The sequence below is a fragment of the Camarhynchus parvulus genome, chromosome 11 (genome assembly GCF_901933205.1).
Source record: "Camarhynchus parvulus chromosome 11, STF_HiC, whole genome shotgun sequence".
NCBI lineage: Eukaryota > Metazoa > Chordata > Aves > Passeriformes > Thraupidae > Camarhynchus > Camarhynchus parvulus.
Window position 1 is genome coordinate 10,802,155 of NC_044581.1, and position 15,674 is coordinate 10,817,828.

At 34.4% G+C, this 15,674-nt stretch overlaps 1 long non-coding RNA gene across 1 annotated transcript; it reads left to right on the top strand.

Annotated features, from left to right (window-relative positions):
* Window positions 1-1,833: 1,833 nt before the first annotated feature.
* On the top strand, window positions 1,834-15,266 carry LOC115907978. The gene is made up of 3 exons (XR_004061084.1): window positions 1,834-2,007; window positions 11,370-11,487; window positions 14,907-15,266. It is a non-coding gene; the product is annotated as an uncharacterized LOC115907978 (long non-coding RNA).
* The last annotated feature ends 408 nt before the right edge of the window (window positions 15,267-15,674 follow it).

A 15,674-nucleotide genomic window follows, 5' to 3' on the forward strand; every position in this document is an offset into this window, starting at 1 on the left:
ATTCATAAGCTACTGTCTGTGTACAAACTAGTCTGACATAGCTGCTAAATACTTTGGGGTGAACAAAACCACTCAGCATATCCCTTTAAATACAGATGCTAATACATCTGTTCAGTGCAAGAAGAAAAGAGTTGTTTCTGAAGTAAAATTAGACAATAGAGCCAATTTCATTTTTTATGCATGTGAATGTAGAGTGCTTGAGGTTATTAGTTGAAACTGAGTAACCTTTCCAGGCTTTCATCTCTTTCTTTTCAAATTTGAATATGAAAAGCATATTCAAGTCAGAGACCATCACTTTAATGACATTTGGCAGTCATTTGATTTATTAGATTTTAGAAAAAAAAATTCCTTTTAAATATTTCATCATTCTATGCTAATCCCAGTAATATTGCCAGCTGAAGCCATGTACCTGTATTAGTGGAGACAGAATGGTGTGGAATTTTTTCTGTCATCCTAGTAAAATTTCCATGAATCTACTGAATAATAAAACAACCTTATTGAAATATTCAGATTTGGGTTTTTAGTTAAAGTATCTTAGGATACATAATAAAAGGAAATGTCTTTTGAAAGGAGGGGGTAAAATTACTTCATCAAATATTGAAAGGACTTGACAGCAATGGAAATTGTTCTATATGATGGATATTTTTACAATAGGATACACCTGCTTTTCAGTTTGATTAATCACATAATTTGCTTGGGGAAATGTAAGCTATCTCCATAATGAATTAGAGTATTGACTTGCAGTTTGAACACTGAATCTAGAAAGCTAGTCTTCTGCATCTGATTAACACTTCAAGTGATTTAAGTTTAAAATCAAAAATTGTCAAAATATTTCCACATAGGGGAAATATTTTTAATAAAGATATGAACTTGAAAGAAATGAAAGGAGTAAAAAAATTTTTTTTTGACATTTCTGTACTCCAACATGTTGTGTTTGCTCTTTGAAGAATGTTTTCTTTGAATGCTCAGCTACATACTCCACTTTGGAAACCAGAGTGGCTTTTCTTTCTTTAAATTATCTAGGGAAGTACTTGTGACTTTATGTTGAGTCTGACATTCGCACTTAAATACAGAAATCTTATTACAATGTATCTGTACACAATACCATTGACCTTGCTGAATAGTGTGAGACAATTTTACAAGGAAAAGAAAAATGTAATTTTACTTAAAAGAGAATAAGAAAAGGTCTGATGAAGAATAGTTGTGTTTAATTTTATGATATTATTAATTTGAACTCTTGAAGGTGTGTTTATATATGTTTATACTTAACTAGTCAAGTTCAGTATATGAAGTTGAATTCCATAGAAATGTAGTTTGTAGTTATGCTTTACATGCCTAACAATGTTGTGACTTGGTGGATTTTTACTGAATGGGGTATAGTCTGCAGTAGGCACTAACAATTCTCTTCTCTTTGAAAAACTTTGGTACCTAACAATACTGAAACTGTTTCCAGAAGTTCCAGGATCACTTTGCTGTGTAGCTAAAAATAATGGCAACTGAAATTAGTGGTTCAGATAGCATTAGTACATAAACATAATCTTAACCTAATCTCCTCCAGTAAACTGTGACTATTGCAAAAATATTTTAAGTATCAAATGTCAATCAGTGTCTGTTGCAACAATATTCTTAACTGCAAACCATGGGGTTTAGGTTCTTGCTGTGTCTATGTCCAATCAATCCATCAGTGTTAACCGTACAAACTACCTGATGGTTCACAGGGATGTTTGGTTTATGTAAATTATGTAAATTATGTAAACCAAATTTATGTAAATTTGGTTTATGTCTGTTATATAATTGTTTTGGTTTGTGTTTTGTTTTAAATAGGAAGTTGAAAAATCTGGATTAAAATTACATCACTTGGTTTTACAAAGTCATTAATTACATCAGATGAAAGAATACAGCAGCTGAGTGCAGAATGCAGATGAAACAACTGCCCTGCAGAGGACACTCCACTGTCACTTCCAAGCCCAGCAGGTGCTCAGAGGAGTGACTGTAACCATAGAATTGGTGAGTGGGACCTTTCCCTCAGCAGGTGTGTTCCTTCCCTAAAATTGTCCTATGAAAATGCCTACAACAAAGCCTATTTCCTATAGATTATATTTACATTTATGTCCATACTGTTGTATTTGTCAGTCTTCCATCTCTTTTGGGAAATACTAATGATGTTTTTTAAGAACTGAGATCAGGATGCAATTATTAAGTATAAACTAAAATACAAAAGTAGGCTTGTGTAAGAAATTGAAACTGCAATATATTTATATTTGCTGGTAGTGCATACATTTTAAAATTAGGCTTTACACAACTAATTTTTTTTTTGAAAGAGCACAACAAAGTAATTTTTCTATTGATACATGATACAAAGGAAAAGGAAAACATTCTATCCAACCATGTACAACTGAAATACATTTAGAGAAAATATGTCATGGACTTGCTCATCACTTGTAATAATCAGTGTACCTTTAATAAGAATTTATTTTTAATGGGAAATTACTTAACTGTATTTAATACTAATAAATTGCTATTTACTGCATGTTGCATATGAATCGTGCATGTTGCATATGCTAGAGTCTAATAAATGAACATCTGAAAGCATTCAGTCTCAATCCACCATTGTGACTCCAAGGACATGGATCTTTGAGGGCCTTGGGAAAGAAAAAGATGCCCGCTAAGAAAACAGTAGTTCTGTGAAGTCCTGAATTCACTGAGGCTTCCTTCCATGCAGACAAATGGGATTTCTGGCATCAAATGCTAAATAAGACACTGCATAAAGGAGAACTCTTTTTATGAGCTGGACGAGTTCATCTTGTTAGCTTTGTAGGCACCTCTCCAGATGTTGTAGTTAGGCTGACATAAATGGAATATCTTTTTCAAAAACTGTTGGAATAATATCATAAGCCAATAAAAGCTTCTTAAGGCTTTTCATTTCTCTTGCTTTTTGAATTCTCATTGCTTTGAATATAACAAACATTCACAAGGTATAAAAGTCTTACAGAATATTCATACTAATTATGGTCTAAGCATAGCTGTATTTTGGGTATTTACTCTGCAAAGTTTAACTAAAAATGCAGGAAAATATGATGGATAGAGAATAAAATTTCAGAGTTTTAAGGTAATTATGAAACTTCAATACATTTCAAGCTGTGAAATTTGAAAATAGCATCATGCTTTGGAGAGACTGTAGTTCATAAGGGTTTCCAATGTAGTAGTGCTGTATTTTATTATTTCTGTTAATCATAACTTGGCTGTGCAACTTTGCTTTTTCTATTTACTGCTTGGGTATGGATTATAAAACTGTTTGAACTTCAAAATATCCCAACAAATCAATATTAAAAGGTGGGGTTTAGCCTTAATTGCTTCAGGACTGTATTCTGCAGCATTATACTAATGTGGTTGTTATTTCTAGAGGTTTGCTCAGATAATTGGGTGTCTAATTTCTACTCAAGATTAGCTTTGCATATAGGGGGAAAAGCCTAATGAGTCTGCTTTTTGATAATACCAGTTGAGAAGCCAGTAAGATAATAGTAATGAAATCTGCATGTGTGTTTACTATAGCTTTGCTGCATCTCTTATTCATTTCTAATTAGATTTGAGTATGCTGAATATTTGAGGTTAATTGAATATTTTCTTTAATAAAAACGAGATTTGCATGGGTAGAACAAAATTTACTTTGAGCTTAGAAGGAAACTAATAGTCTTTTAGACTTTTGCATGGAGAAAATCAGAGTAAGTCCATAAGTAATCTAAAAAAATCACTAATTCTTATAATAAATAAAGCATTTTATAGTATCTATAACTGGAACAGATTGACTGTTTTAAAAACATCTTAACTGTTACAGAAGGCTTCATGAGATTCATTGCTTTAAAAACATTTGAAGTTTTTCCCATACCTTTTGCACATTCTTCACTGTCATTGTTTGGCATGTGAGATAGAGAAAATTAACAAAACCTTGTTGAATAACAATACAGTAGAGTTCAGTAATCTGGACATACAAGATCCCATGAATTTCCATTTTCACAGTGGTTCAAGCATGTAACTTGGCATTCATTGGGTTTTTTTCAACTATGACTCTTTCACTGATAATGGTTAGAAGATCATTTTCTTTTTTCCAGAATCTTGGAATAGAAACTTGGATGGGGGAGTTTAGACAGTTTAGGATCATGGTGCAAACCTCGTGATTGCCCATGACATTGTGTGGTGCCTCCTGATGACCAGAGTGACTGAGAGGAGCTGTTGTGGTTGCTACCACTGAAAAGAGTTATTAGAATATCTGAGAATGCCTCCAAACACTACAGGCCCATACATTCAAAGAACAGTGAAAATTGCCAAATTATACAGTGGCTCTAGAGAACAGACAGCAGAAATAGAAGAAAGACTTATGAAACCTGGCAAAGGTTTTATATGAAATCTAATTGGGAAGCAAAAACTTTTCTCTTTTAGAATGTGACTATTTGAACAACTTGAAGTACAAGTGGAAGTAGAGAGAAGAGGTGTGGGAAAGATGGGATGTACTTTTTATTAAAAATAAATTTCTAAAGATCCTTATTCTGAAAGTGGATTCTTCAAACGTTAAGACTGCATCAGGAAACATTGTTATAATTCTGTGTGTTTATTCCTTTTCTACAATAAGCTCAAGACTGTGGAGCATTTTTTTTCTTCATTTGATGAAAATCTGTTCATCATGTAGTTGTTCAGTTGTGTTAGAATGTGAACTATGAAAAAACTGAACTATAGCAGAAGAGCAATATTTTGAATTGCAGAGATTTCTAACAAGGTTCCAGGGTCATTGCAGTCTTCAACTTTTAGTACTTATTTAGGACTAACTTTAAAATTGTAATTTTAGAGACAAACTGTCATGAGTTAATTTTGAATTATTTTTGCAATTAATTGGATAGAAATATGAGATGTTCCATGCCTTGCAGCAATGTTAATGCTTCTTAGGTCAGGCAGTACTAAGGGGTGCTATGAAAACATGTTATTCATCAGGATCTAAAAATATATTTTCACTCTGGTTAATCATTTTCCCCAGACTTGAATGAAGTTCTTGTGCTGAATGTATTACTTACTAGACTGAATTTTTCCATTGAGAGAAATGAGTTTGAACTCTTTAGGTTTGTTAATAATTTGCATTTAAAATTGTTTTAGATACAGTATTAGTAAACTTAGGAAATTCCATTTGGGATGCTTTTGGGAAAGGGAAGGATCTGTTGATGTGGCATTTCCTTTGAAGTTCTCTGGCTGTCCATCTGTCTCCCTGCTGCCTCCCCATCACTTCCTGTGGTGGCCTTAGGAGCACTTGGCCATGAGAGCAGCACATGTGGAAAGTCATCCACATGTCCAAAAGAACAGCAGATGACAATAACAGCTACTTATAACCTAAGAAAGTAAGAAATTGTGAGTGGAAACTAAGGATTCAAAGACAGAACGCCAGCGCTTTGCTTTCTGTTAGAGAAAAAGGTGGCAAATTGCAGATTCCTTTGATGGGAAAGGCTTAGCCACTCAGGCACTGGCCTGGCTGTTTGTGCCAGGAACCCATTCCTGACCCATTCCCAACTGCACTTCTGCTGCCATGAATGGGCTGGGCAGCAGCTTTGGGGAAAACTGAAAAATCAACAGCTCTGGGAAATGAGCTTCCTAGGACTCATAGAGATGTGCCTTCAATAAATCCCTCTACAGGAATTGAGGCCTTCTTATGTCCTCATATTGCTTTATTCCAATATCTCACTCCATAGCAGAGGTGATACTTTCTGTTTATACAAATAAGTTTATTTTGGGTAGCAAAAGACATTATGAGATATGTTAAAGATTTCTGTCTGCACAGGGGAAGAGGAAACCTTAATGTGAGGTGGAGAGTCAAAAAGAATTGTTGTGAGTACAGTGGCAGAGTAACTAGAAGAAAGTGAATATTAAAAATGTTGGAGTTTAATGACAGACTAATTTCTAGCTCCACCTTCTCCCATCAAAAGCAGATGAAAACTCTTCTGAAGAGCTATGTTTGATTCTTAGGGGGCTATATTCATTCTAGTTCTGTCCTAGCAAAACCTTTTCCGTTTCATTTCTTTATTTAATTTTTTTAAAAATTCCTGTAACACCTTTTCAGTCTTTATAATCTTTCACAGTAGTTTACTGATATTTGCAGACTGATATCGTTTGCAGGCATGCAGCTACTTTCTCTAATATAAGATACCCAAAAACTTCTTAAAGAATTTCTTAAAACCCTGCTTCTCATTCTTCTAGTATGTTTTCCAAACCAAGGCTAACTTTCACTCTAGGTCATATTAATAGTACAAAAATTAAAAGCTGATCCCTGTGTTTGTATTTTAAATTAAAACAATGAAAAGCTTTCAGAGCACTCACTCACACTCCCCAGGCTGTGGATTTTCTCCAGTCCATTGGTCTAGAGGTTTCTCTTATTGAAATATTGTGGCAGGAAAGGAGGATTAAATTACTGAGGCTGTCAAAAAGGACAAGCTCTCTGCCATACATTATCATTATCACTGGCTTCCTCAGTGGAAGAAAATGCAGTAAATCACTTCAAATACAAAGCAATAAAGACCACTGGCTTTTAAAATCATGAGTGCTATTGCCATTAACAGAAAGTGACAGCTATGTGGCATGCTTAGATGCTGCTTGTATCTTTTTTGACAGTGTGCACATAAACCTGCCAGTGACACACCATTAGATCACATGACCTTTCAAATTTGATTCTAGCATTGTTGCTTTTCCTTAGAAGAAAAGAAAGAAATGTTTATTTTTCTTTGTTCTTTTCCTCATGCTCTTCCAAAAGGTGAAAAACATTGATACTAATAGTAATTCAGATTTGCTTTGCAGTGATAAATGTGGTTAAGGCAGATAATTGTCCAGAAAGGCGTCAGGTCTGTTCTAAAGTGAGATCTACACATTGACAGGTACATGTTAGTGCTGGAACTCTGGTATAGGTCTTAGTAAATAATGCTTGTGGTTCACCTTGTGGTTGGTCTCTTTTGAGGAGGTTGGACTGAGGAGTTAATACCTAACTAACTAACTAGAAAAAAATTGCTTCAGCTAGGAATGATAGCTGCATTCTTATGGGACAATTGGTCTTATTTCTTTTTAGTGTAGGTTCATGTGGCATGGAATACAGCAGCCTCACCTAATGCTGGTTTATGCTGTGGTTTGGTTTGGGAGTTTGTTTGTTTGGGTTTTTTTTAAAAAATCTATTCCACAAAAGAGAAAATCTAGCACCATTATTCTATCACTAATGGATCTGAGAAGCACATATCTGCCCAGTGTAGTGTAGTACATTTGTTGCTTTCTGAATTCAGGATACTACTAAGAGTCTAAGAGGTGTAGGAAGTGTTCCTTGGCCCTAGAACTTCCAGAAATAAATAAATAGATAGATAAATCAATCAGTAGGCAGGTATTATGTGAATACACATGAGAAAGAATATAAATTATTCTTTTCCAATTTCATAATAATAATAAATTTGTTCTTATTCAATTTTTTTGATTGTGATGGTATGCACATTACATATACAGAATGAATTGCATCCTTTGACTACATTTTCTCTTGAAGATCAATCATTAAAATGGAATAATCACTAATTTAAAGAGTCATTTGATTTGAGAAAGAATAGGATACATGCTGATTGTATTTGACATGTTGGAGTTACTTGTAAATCTTTTAAATATGTATTTATTCACAAATCACTGATTCACTCCACAGTAAGGAGGAGTGATCTCTCTTCATTTCATTTCTAGATCTGAGTTTCATGTCTTGGCCAGGAAACAGGTTTTACTGGAATGGAGCAGGGAACACCATGAAATGATTACTTGTTGGGATGGAAATATCATACCAAAATAATTCTTAGGTTTGGAGCTTTAAAAAAAACCTGAAAAATGCTTAATAAGCAAGCAGATGACTGATTCTACCATATAGAATAGGAAAGTGGATAATGTTCTACTAAAATCTGACAATACTGAGGATAAAATACTCTTTTTTCTTTCTTTTATTTCCCCTGACGGATAAATTAAGCAGAGCAAAAATAGCTAGTCAGTGTGCTGCAATTTCTCCTCTAAATACTTGGATATTTTTAATAATTATTTTAGAAGCCTAAGGTGAAAGGCAGGTAAGATTACAGCAGTGAGCTTTTTCTCTGAACAGAAGGGTTCATCTTCCAATGTTGCTGCCATGGTGCTGTCTCTGTGTTTGTAGCTGGGTTGTTCTCTGCAGTATTGATGTGTCTGCCTTGGCTCGTGGGGAAATTTCAGTTCTGCACTGGCTAAATGGGAAGACAGGAAGTTCATCAGTAGTCCAGCTCCCCACTTGATCCTAGCAAGAGGACCACCAAGAAAGAAATTTTATGGAAAGATTGTGCCCATACACCGAAAGTTTCCAACTCTGTGCATTTTAAACGTGGCCTAGTTATATCTCCAGCACGTGTTTTCTATCACAAGCCTTACAAACTAGTATCAGAGCTTTTTCAGCTGAAACAGGAACTGAATTAAACTAATGCTTTAAAGCTCAGGAAACCAAATTATCAGGGATATAAATATCATTGAAAATTGTCTGCAGATGGTTTAGCCTGACACTTTATTGGTGTTTGTGCTAGGCCAAATTATAGCAGCATAGGCAGTGTATTATGTCTATTAAGTAGTGTATATGTCTATTAAGTAGTGTATTAATTTATTTTTTTCCTGTCACAATGAATGTTGCTGGAAATGATACTCATAATGATTGGATCCATATTAGAACATAAATAAATGGATAAATCACATGCTATTTTTGTCTTCTAAAAGAAGAATCACTTTAATGAATAACTCTTAAAAAATATATACTATTATATACATAAAATTATTGCTAAGCCAAAGTTGCAGCTATAGGCGAATTCTATAGTTGAAACGGAACCAATTTGACCTTGAAAATAATTAATTTCACAGCTTTATACACTTTTAGTTTATGCTTACAAATAAATAAATGCTAGTTGGAATTTATATGGAAAATACATATTTTTTAGAGTCCTATTTAGGTTGGAGAAGAACTTTCAGGTCATTGAGTTCAACTGTTAACCCAGCAATGCACTTTTAAATATCTCCAGGGACAGTGACTCCACCAGTTCCCTGAGCAGCCTGTTCCAGGGCTTGACAACTCTTTCAATGAATGATTTTTTCTTGATATCCAGTCTAAAATTTGCTTGGAGTGGAATTCACTCTTCATTAATATCAGATTTCAAAAATTATTTTTCTCTCCTTTCAATTTCATTTATTGATATGGATTAATTTTAGAAGTTTATTAGAAATATTAATTTTGGTTCCACATTTGAATTAATGGCTTTAGTTGCAGAAAATGCAAAATTAATCAGTATCAAAAAAATCAAGGAAAAAATGCTGTTAAATAGAATGATATAAAATGTAAAATACATAAGCTTGAGGTAGTAGGAAACTAGGAAGACTGTTTGAAATCCTTTTAAGGTTCGTAGTTGTTGCAAACCACAAGATGGTTTTGACAATCATATTTTCTTAATGTTGACAATCATATTTTCTTAATGTTTTCAGACAGTCATTGTCTCTGTCATAAATATGGAGATTTTATCAGAATATTTGCTTTTCTTATACCTGTATTGTGTGACATGGGTAGCCTTTTTATTTTGTTTTTTTTTTCTGTATAATAGGGATTAAAATTCCGTATTAATTTTAGGAAGTTATACTTGCTAATATTTGTAAAACTTTGGAATTAAAACAGGATATAGAGTTATTGTTTCAGCATCTGAACTCCAGTATTATCTACTTACATGTTCAAGTCTCTTAATCAACATTTCTGGCCATCCATGTAACTTTTCGTAAATGTGTCATAGTTATTTTTTTTCTTCCACTGCTGCCTTTCAGCATTTTAAGAGTGTAGAAATTTCAATTGTGTAGTGAGCCTTGCCTGATTCCTCATGCCAGGCTGTAGCTGAAGTGCTGAGACCTGGAGGTAGAGTCTGTGCTCCTCTGACAAGTGTCAGCAGAGACTCATGTGGAGAATGGAGGAATCCATTCTTCTAACAGTCACCCTGCTGTGATAACAAGAGTGAACAGCTTTATGCAAGAGGTTTCCAGGCTGATCCTGACAGGTGCATCATTTCTTGGTGGGAAATGATTGTTATTCCAAGGAACAGAGTATATGAAGTCATTGTTCCCCAAAGTAACAAAATCTGTGCCTCCATGTTACAGAATAGAGCATGTGTAGGGTGTAAGCTTCACATTAATATACTGAATTCATGCACAAAGTTTTCTACTTGCTGCTTAAAAACCATGTTCTCTGGAATAAAAAAAAATTGCACCAAATTTGCATATATAAGAGCTTCTGTCCAGTTGCTCTAAATTAGCTGCTGGTGATAAGACATTTAACTGTTGTTCCAAAAACAAAAATAAATAATCATTCAGGCTTTCATAGTAAAACATGCTTTAAGCTTAAAGCACTTACTGATTTTTTTCACTTTTCTTTTGACAAACAAGTTTTATTTAGTTACCTGCTCTTTCCTGCACTGGCTAGAAATTATCTTCTCTCATGATGCTTTTCAACAAGGTGTTTAAAGTTTTTCATATTCAGTAGGTTTGGAATTCCTGCAAGGAAGTGTGTACTTATACCTGGGTATTACAGAAAAGAAATGTGGAAATCAGCTAGAGAGAAAGTCTGGGATCCCAGAGAGAAATATAGGAGAGTAACACTATCCATAGCTTTATTATTGCATTCATATTTTGTATAAGATACCCTTTCCTGTAGCCTTGGATGTAACGTAACTCGATGCTAACCCATTTGAAATTATGCCTATTGTAACATTTTTAGGTTGTGAAGCTCACAAGCATTCACAGTTTGACCAATGTTGCCAAGACATACCAAATGTTAGCTCTAAATTCCTGTCATTTTGTCAGTCTCGGTGTTTTTGGCCCCAGCACAAGCCACTAACTCAAGCCAGCTCCAACACAATACTGGAATTGTGTGTTTGAAAGGAAAGCCATACTTGGAGGCAATGGGTGTAATTTAAGTTCACAGAAGAAAAGCATATATTTTGTGTAGTTGTTTGTATAGCCAGATAAACAAGAATTGTACCATGGGGTGGTGGGAGGGGGAAAAAAAATGAAACATTTCTGTAAGCCTGTGGATCTATGGCTACAACTTCTCTGTCCTTCTACTACTGCTAAATAATACTGAGGAAGAAGGGAAGATTTAAAAGAGAGGGTCTAGGACTATTCTTGTCATGGAAAATGTTGAATTTAATTGATAAAGAGTTCTTGCTTATGTAGTGGAAGAATAAAAACCAGAATGCAGGTTTGCCTTTTTTCTGGTTTTTAGAGTTGATTTTTAATCCGTTTTGAATGCAATTTTTTTTTGTTTACCCTAAAATTTTTAGTGCTCAGTGATACCCCAGATGATGAGCAGAACTTGAATGTGAAGATACTGATTTTGCTGAATCTGTTTGACAAGTGTATTCCAGAAGCAAAGAAATATCATTGAACAAGACATTGGTGGTGAGTTTTAGAGACCAATTTCCTGTAAACTTTTGTAGCTTAAAAATGATTTGTTGAATTTCTACTTTTCTCTTCAAGATTTACTGTGAAAGTCGTTGTTTGACATAGTGTCAAGAAGAAATTCTTTTCTATTAACTGAAGGTTTCCACATTTATTTGCAAAAGTCTGCAGAAACTATTACTGTCATTCCTTAAAATATGTTTTAAAAAACCAAAACCAAACAGCATCCCCAGCTCATAGTAATTAGTTTTAAAAACCTAAGAACTTTAAGGACATGTCTGCTTCCTGTAATTCTCTATTTTGTACACCAGACTTCATTGTAATAGGACCATAAATAAATAAATAAATAAATAAATATATATATATATATATATATATATATATGTATGTATGTATTAAAATGTCAGCAATTCTGTATTGCTGATGTCTGTATCTTATTTAAAATTACAGTATACCCCCCAGAGCAGTTCATGGTTTTGTGTCCTCCATACCAAACTGTATCTGAGACAGTGTGAGTGTAATACTGGGGGGTTGGTTAGGGGTTACTTTATCCTGGGCACCTCTCTGGTTCCAGCCCTTCACTGTGGCTTCCCAAAGCAAGGTGAGCTGAGCAGGAGCTGTGGAATCTTCCCTTGTGTGTTTTTGTAGTGTTGAGTGTTTTCTTAGTGCTCCTAGGAAGGTTGGAGAAGGTTACTCGGTGCTCTCACAGACAGTGAAGAAAAATATTCTCCTTGCTTAGAGTTTCCTGATGCCTGTGGCAGCAGGGTCATCATTACCAATGGTGCATTTTTTTCCTCCTTCTTCATTTCAATCCTCTTTCCTGTTGTGGTGAAGCTCAGGGAAGGAGCTGAGTATCTTTGTGATACAGCAGTCCCTCTGTGGGTGCATGAAGCAGCTCCAAGCCTGGACACAGTGCGCACAAGGTTCCCTTTGCAGAGCAGGAATTCCAGTTTGCCCTGCTGGAATGCCAGGCCAGGGTGACTTTGCTACTTCTGTTGTTGTGGTTGATTACTCAGCTATGTATTGAGCTGAGTATTGAGGGAAAGAAACAGGCTTTCTTACCATTTCCATTATCATGCATGATTTGCATCCATGCAGTACCTAAAATACTCAAAGAAGAGTATAAATACTCAAAGCTTCAGGAGCACGATAAGGAAAATGCAAAGAATCAAATCTCCACACCCTGGAACAAGAACACATGGATTTGTGCACTTCTTTATGTGGCTGAACACTTCAGCTTTTCTGCACCAATAATTTTTCCCCAAGTAGTTGTACAAAAGCACATCTCCTCCAAAAAGGTATTTTGTAGTCTCTCACTGGAAGATTGTTTTTGTTCTGTATTTTAGGACAATAATTCCCATTATCCTAATTCCTATTTGATAAGATTTATTAGTGATATATATATATATAATTTTTTACCATCTCACAAAACACTTAAAAATCCTAATCATCTGAGAGGATTATTATGAGAGGAAGGACTGGTTTTTGTTACTAGTTATTTTTCTGGCAAAAGCTAATCATTATTATGTAATGACAGCTATTTCAATATTGAGGAGCATTTTTTCCCCTAATCATAAGACATTTGAACTAATTCTTACTGTATATGCATTATATCGATTAAAGTGATAGAAATAGCTAAAAATGCTTTTATTCTTTTTCTTAGCCACACTTCTGCCCTTCCCTGCAGATAGTATGCAGTTATGTTTTTCTGTTGAATCCATAACAAGTTCCACTGCATATTTTCTGAAAATTTAGAAACTTCAGAGAATTGAAATGAACGTTGCATTAATATATGTCAGATCATGACAGAAGACATGTTACTGTATTTTCTTAAGCAAATTTATTGAAAAAGGATCTGTTGTCAAGATCTGGACATCAATTAAATGTTGAATAGATAAATAGAATTCCTGAGTAATATGTACCTTTTCTCTGAGATGGATATTGTTTTGAGGGAAATAGAATAAACTTAGACACAGAAGAATTCATAGGACACTGCCCCATGAAGATATAGTCATTCTCAGATACCCTGAGCTTCATTCATGCTATTTGAGGACTGCAAGCATGGATCTTTGTCATATCTTGTTCCTTTCATTGCTGGTTGTGTGGAAGTGGCCTCCATGAAATTTGAAGTAACTAAGTTCATGACTAAGCAAGAGGATGGATAAAAAAAGAGACTTTATAGTCAAGACATCTAACAATAAGTCTTAGAGATAATATGACAATATGAAAAGTGATAAAACAGAGTTAATATTCTGATACCATTAATTATAGTTATTCTGCTGTCTTTATAGTAAAAACAGTACTGTCCTCTGAAGTCTGCTCTGAAGTTGACAGTTCACTGAGTGATTTGTTCAAGAATATACAAAATGCTTTGGATCTCTAAGAGTAGCATCCAATCTGTCCAATAATAGGTCTTTCAACAGGGTAAGGGATGGAAGGTTTATCCTGTGTTTTCCCTTCTCTAAACCTCTTCTGAGCTATCCCAGCAGCCTAGAAGTTGCAACATGAAGGATCATTGCAGGTCCTAGAGTACTTATCCTAATTATTAAAACATAACCTTGCTATTTGTCAGCTGTGTAATTTGCTTTGAAAAGATATCCTGTCAAGAATATTTGTTTTTATTCAAATTCCTTCTAGAGTCGTGTTAGGCAGCCTCAGTGCTTTTTGTGCAGGACTGGGAAAGAGCCTCATTTTTGACTTAGCAGCATGTTTTAATCACAGCAGCAGAGATTCTGGCCCTCTGGGCTTACTTAGATATTGTGAAAGAGTGCAATTTTAAATCATGTCAGCTAATTTCTGTAACATAGAAATTTTAAATACTACTCTAAAACCCACATACACAAAGATGAAGGTAGTTAATTTAGTCTAGGGGAATTATCATATTTGCTCATACTTCACTATTTTACAACACACAGAAGCTTGGAATTTAAATAGTTTTGCATTGCACAAACTGTAAAGAACAATTTGCTGTTTAAATACTAAAAATTGTCCAGGCTGACTTGGACCCATCATACACACAGAATAGGAAATACATTAATTAGTATATTTTTTACTTAAAATGATTTCTGACTATGCATGTATGCTTTCAGTAGACCTTGGAGCACCTTTATTTACAATTGTGAAAAATTACTAATTTATGTACGCAATAATTATACAAATTGTTTTCTTTATTTCAGAATTAATTCCAGCCTTGATACGTTCTTTGATGTACATTCTAGTTCTTAGAGTGCTCAGTTTCCAGTAGGCTGAGTACCTGAAAAGTAACCTTTCTTTATTATTTATTTACCTCTCCTTTTTTTTTTTTTTTAAACATACGCTAGGAGCCTTTTAATCTGTCCAAACGCTAAGGAAGATTACCAGAACAAAAGTGAAACCTGAAATGAAATTGCTAATGCTGTTTTGTAATGTTTCCTTTCTAGTTTTTGGTTCACAAGACGACAGTGCAGTAATTGGAAGGCTCAAAGGAGCAGTGGAAGCCCCCCATGCGCTGCCCTCAGCCGAGAGGGGAATGCAAAGACGACCACGAGGCATGAAAGGAAGTTTGCCTACACAAGAGCCTTCTCCCAGTGTAAATACATGCTTGATAGTGCATCAAAGATGAGATCTTTGTAATTCCTACAGTATATTTAATGTATAATTTATATGAAAAGGACGCTTGATTTGTAGTTGTAAAGTTTTGTATACTTTTCAGTCTGTTTGTTTTTATATTTCCCCCCTAAGGCTAAGAATATCTCCACAATGGACAACGCCTTGTAAATAATTAATACCTACATGATTGAACGACGTGCTTTATTTGCATTTTTAAGATTTTTTTCCTACATAAAACAGTAATAAAAATGCAAGTCAAAATTTTAATTTTTAATAAAAAAACCATAAGCCTTAGAAAACTGATTAAAAATACTTTTATGTTATCCCTAATCACCCCGTTAAATGGAATGCCTGTGATTAGCCTCATTAAGAATTTTATACTGTGAAGATTTTATTAAAAGCAATATATGAAAATTACTTGGATTAATGTGTTAATCTGCCTCTTTAAAATGCTAATATCCATTTTATGCACATTAAATCTCAGTATGTGTTTTCTTTGATGCATGCAGTTCCTATCAATTAAATATAAAAAATTAGGCTAGTTGCAGGACTTATTAAATTACTGCACCCTTTTTTTAAATAACTTTTACCCTTCTACT